Source organism: Branchiostoma floridae, unplaced genomic scaffold (genome assembly GCF_000003815.2).
Source record: "Branchiostoma floridae strain S238N-H82 unplaced genomic scaffold, Bfl_VNyyK Sc7u5tJ_1421, whole genome shotgun sequence".
In the NCBI taxonomy this organism is placed as follows: domain Eukaryota; kingdom Metazoa; phylum Chordata; class Leptocardii; order Amphioxiformes; family Branchiostomatidae; genus Branchiostoma; species Branchiostoma floridae.
In genome coordinates this window covers 547,469-553,167 of record NW_023365714.1, presented here as the reverse complement: position 1 = coordinate 553,167, position 5,699 = coordinate 547,469, and positions in this window count along the sequence as shown.

Genomic DNA, 5,699 nt, shown 5'->3' with positions numbered 1-5,699 from the left:
TGATTCCACAGGTTTTAATCCACACACCTAGAAAATAAATTCTCACAATGAGAAAGAGACAGAAATCTACTCAAGATGTGTGTTTGATAATTGAAAGCTCTAGACACCATGAAGATTTCTGAGAGTTACAATCACTTCACCGTTTCTACATGTACGTAGTTTCATACTTGATGAATGTTTCTACAAACTATTAATTGCCACTTCCTAGTTGACCATGGTATGGTTTTGATTCAGTAGCTTTGTTTGGAAGTGCGGGGGCAATAAAGTTGCAGATTTTGAAACAGGATACGTCAAGAAGACATAAATGGATTTTTATGACTTTTGACCTGAAGACAATTTTTGACGATAACCAACGTAATGGTAGGCAAGTTACGCAAATTAGGAGTTGAATCTGTTGATTGATACAATTTGAGGAGAATCTAGGAGGAGGAAGAGGAGGAAGAAAGACAGTACATTTCTTCTATAGTATGGTGGAGTGAAATCTAAAAACATCTATTACGTGTTTATTACTTGTAATATTGCTTGGTGAAGGTATGGGTCGCTGAACTCTTGATTTGGTTAGTGGGTTTGTTGTCTTTTATGTCGAACTGGCACAAAGTTTCGTCTTCATTAACAAAATCCATAAATGCCACCTTTAGTCAACATAGCATGAGAATATCTAAATCGTAACACGCCTTTCTAGTTTATAGGCAGAGTATTTTTCAGAGAGTGTAGGATTCCTGCAATCTTAAGGCCCTTCATAAGTAAAGGCAATCACACGGAGCGTGTATATCACGTCCGTATGAGGTCCGGATTAACATTTTCCATGCGCACCTCAAATAACTGAAAGCCCAAAAAGTTATCGTTTTGTTGGGGTTATGTGGGACCATGCGGAACTAACTGCAGCCGACTCACCGAGGCAGTCAACTTAGATCACGAGCATTGATACACCAAAAGGACAGACATCACGATCTTATACATACCATCTAAAAGTCGACTCATTTAACTACAATATAGCAAATTTCATGCCCCGCTGTCTTTCACGTTAGTGTTTACCGACGCTTCCAGACTTCAGCCGCACTACTTTCAAGTTTACCCCTATGTCACGGATAAATACTGCTACCTTAATTCAATTGAGGTACCCGGGCATAGTGACAGTACGCCTGATACTAGTACAGTAGTTTTGTACTCTCTAAGCAGAGGTTGGTGTGGAAAATCGTGACCCTTTTGCCTCCCCAGTGGGGAGGCTGGTAGAAAAATACGGCATATACAATTGTAATCAAAAGGTCACGATTTTCCCCACCAACCTCTGCTTGGAGAGTAGTAGTTTTGGACACACACAAAACTATCCCGTATTGCCTGTGTACCTATTAACTGGCACGATTGAGATGAAGTGAGTATGACTGTGTAAGAAAAAATATGCAGGGCTCGAAATACTTTTTGCATACCTGCCGCTGGTAACATTGAAAATTACCTGTACCAGACAAATTTTACCTGTACCACTCTGAATTTAGTAAGCATGGATTATACTTGAATACTAAAAAGAAAGTAAATAAAATATCCAGGAATCATTGCTATTTTTTTTCTTTTATACTTAAATGTGATAACAGTCAATGCACCTAATAACAGTTCACATACACCTACATTATAGGATATTTATGTTTAAAACCCAGTACATGGACCAGTGCAGGTCAGGTGCAGGTAGACACCAGAAATACCTGCACAGCTCCAATTTTACCTGCACTAACCTGCATATACCCAGTACATGGACCAGTGCAGGTTGGGTGCAGGTAGACACCAGAAATACCTGCACAGCTCCAATTTTACCTGCACTAACCTGCATATACCCAGTACATGGACCAGTGCAGGTTGGGTGCAGGTAGACACCAGAAATACCTGCACAGCTCCAATTTTACCTGCACTAACCTGCATATGCCCAGTACATGGACCAGTGCAGGTTGGGTGCAGGTAGACACCAGAAATACCCGCACAGCTCCAATTGTACCTGCACTAACCTGTATATACCCAGTACATGGACCAGTGCAGGTTGGGTGCAGGTAGACACCAGAAATACCCGCACAGCTCCACTTTTACCTGCACTAACCTACATACGCAGGTAGTATTTCGAGCCCTGATATGTCAATACGGCCAAGTCTGAGCAAGGAGGTTCTGAGTGACTTCATATGCGGGATTTTCATTGACGTCGTACTAATTCTAATTTGAATTGTTGGCAGGTAATTGAATTAAGCAGTATCATCTTCGTGTGGTTAACAGACGTATGCTGCAATCCAACATGGCTGTTTACAATGTACACGCTTGTGTGACTGCTCTTTGACCTGGACTCGTATCACAGGCTGGCGTGGATGATGCAATATACCAGGTTGATGATGAAACCACAATACAGCGGGTGAACGATAGCCATTACCGTGTTACTGGGGTCACTGAACGGCAAACAGTGTTTGTGTAGGGGACTTTGTGCTGGATTCAATTGCACTGGCGTCTTTCATTGGGTAGTTTTGACTGGATCGTATCTCCTTTCGCACGTCAGAGCGGGTAAACAAGAAAGCCACTTAGTAGTGCCGTGTGGGAATTTTCGACTGTCTTTTGCAGTTTTATCTCTGTACTATGTTATTTAACTACCAACACAGACGACCTTTGATGTAAAGAAATTCACCTATCTTGCTATGACTAAAATCAACCAAGCCTAATTGACGCTGACTTAGTAGCAGTGACCATACACTACAAAAGCATATGTATGCACAAGCTACAAACTACTTTGCTTCAAATGTAGCCTTTTCAACGTCTGCATCGCCACCAAGCCTGAGGTTTAAATTTGACCTTCTTGATACATACATGTACATCGTCTGTCATACACACCTGTTCAGTTTCGTCAGCCATGATAACCTGCAAACGTCACAGTCTCACACCGCAGCAAAACGTCTTCCATATTCTAGCAAGGCAAAACTTCTAACTTGAATCATGAAGCTGACCGTTCGTTTGACGGCGGTTGTTTCTGTTGTACCTCGGCTTACGTTAACAGCAACCTTCTGTACCTTTAGCCAGTCATACCAGGTGACAGTAACCTTAGTCAGACTTACCGGATGTATGTAGTCCAGAAATAGTCGGCTTGTTCCGATTTTACCTGCTCTAAGACAAGTCCAACTCGTCTGGCGTTACCTGTGTCCGGCGTCTTGAACCAAGCCTGTAACTGCTCAGCACGAAATCCCGTTGTTTATCAAACTTCTCTGTACCTTAGCGAGACATGTCTGGTAAAGGTGGTCCTGACATAGCCGTCACACTTCGATTTTACCTGCTCTAAGACAAGTCCAACTCGTCTGTTGTCTGAGTTGTGTCCGCAGTCTTGAACCAAGCCTGAAACTGCGCAGCACGAAATGGCTGTTTTATGATCCCCCTCCTCAGGTTCACAACACAAACACCGACTATTCAGGCAGAGTCATTTGAGCAGGTTGGCTTTGAAGCAGAAACAATGGCGTACCTGGATCCATGACCATGTCTACTGTTTGTATTCCCAGTAAACGATGTGACTTTACCATTGTCCATAGCAAGGAGGTTGTAACCTCCTTGTCCATAGGCATATCATCCGCACCATAAACAAGAGCAGTTTGCTCGCCTTGAATGCAGCCGTGAAAGTTATATCCGCTCCGACTTGCTTATTTACATAGTTCGGACCCGTAACGTTGTAACTTTGACTTTATTGAGTTTGCAACTTGGGCAATACGACGTGGGCACACAGGCAGCGAGACTGATATCTGTGACAACATACATAAATATACAATGCAAAATTGAACAAAGATCAGTAGAATAAAAAAGTACTGTATGATACATTTAAAATCAACTACAGTTGGAGCATATACATAATATATAAGCTAAAACTTTGTAATTTTCGCGCCCGGCATCTTGGGTCTCTTTGAAAAGCGATGTTACGTCATCAATATGGGCCACCCTGGCTGAATCAAACGGAAATAAATAGATAAACGTTGCTGCTGGAAATAAAGTACGATGGCAGGGAAAAACTCGTACTGAGAAATAATGATGGACACTATGCAACCCAATGTGCAACATAACTGTGGCGAGAGACTTGCTTTGAAACGTGCAGATAATGTGTGAATTCTGGAACGTGGATGCGAATCAACGATGAACTGGAGAAAGTCCTGTCCATTTTTCTGCAGTACCATTGTTGGTCGCGACGCAGCGCTTTTGCTCTGACCAAGGAGTCAATCTATTTAGTCCATGGGCCAGAGGAAAAATTGGTACCTCCGAGGTGGCAAATTCTCCTTGCTATTTTTGAATAGTAGAAGGCCTGTGGCATATATTTTGACGTGATAGCCATTCTGATATGGTAGCTTTCTACCGGCTATCAGCCTTCAAACCTATCACCACCTAAATGATCTGAAAATTTCGTGTCTTAAACAAGGGGGAGGGGCAAAATATTAAACATCAATATTTTTCAATGAAAATTCACATGCTAGTAGAACCTGTTAAGAGGATCATAAAAATATTTTTAGATTTTCGGTTTTGTGATTCAACACAAAATTATGACCGCCTAAAATCAGATTTTTTGACGATTTTCTGGTGAAAAATATATACTTTATTTTCCACTATCGTTCATTTATTCACATTACCTATGGGGCCTTGCCTGATGTCAGTTAGACTTACTGTCCATATCATTCCCTGCATATTAAACTTTAAATGATCGAAATTCGTCAATGAAATCCGGAGATATGAATGTGTGAAGAATGACACATCTGCCAGCTGATAGTGACAATATCGTTGCTAAGGCCGTTGCTAAGGCTGTTGTAAAGGAGGTTTCAGATCGTACTCCACAGCAAAACTGATACAAAGAACTTACTTTTCTGTAGTCTTTTGCTCTGATTACATCAGTAGAAGTACAAGGAATAGTGTTAAAATGTTTAACATTTAACAGATGCAGAAATGTGTTTTTTTACGTCATTTCTTTCAGAATCATTAGCAAAACTGTTGCTAAGGCCGTTGCTAAGGGGGTCCTCAGTCATGTTTCAAGTAAAGAACAGCAGATAGTCAAGTTCTCTGAGACGTGATTTCGCTCCTGCCATCTTGTAAATCATGAATAATTGTGAAAAATATCATAATTGATTAGAAATGTTAACTTGGGCTCTACATGGGGTTATAAGGATACCTGAAAATGAATTACCTTCATTTTACACATTTTGCTCTTGTATGTCATTTAGTAGATACCTTAAAATTCACAGTGTATATCTAGTATATCATACACAATGAAAAAGGCTCTGCATGGGGGTTACCATGGCTCCACATATGTGACACAGGACAAGTGGATACAGGACTGTGTCCTGCATATTTATCTAGAAACAAGACCGTAACAAAAGGTAAAAAACAAGGTTACTCTTGGATGAATACAAGTATATTGTACTTATCTTTCACAACTTCTCTGACACGTGATTCTCCTGCCATCTTGTAAATCATACTTAACTGTGAAAAATCTCATGATTGATTCGGAATGTAATTTGGGCTCTACATGGGGGATATAAAGATACCTGAAAATGAACTATCTTGATTTTACACATTTAAAAGAAATTCTTTTTAACATCATTTAGTAGATACCTTACTAAAATCACTGCGTATATCTAGTATATCTTACACAATGATAAAGGCGTTGCATGGGGGTTACCAGGGCACCACATGTGACACCATTTAATACACAG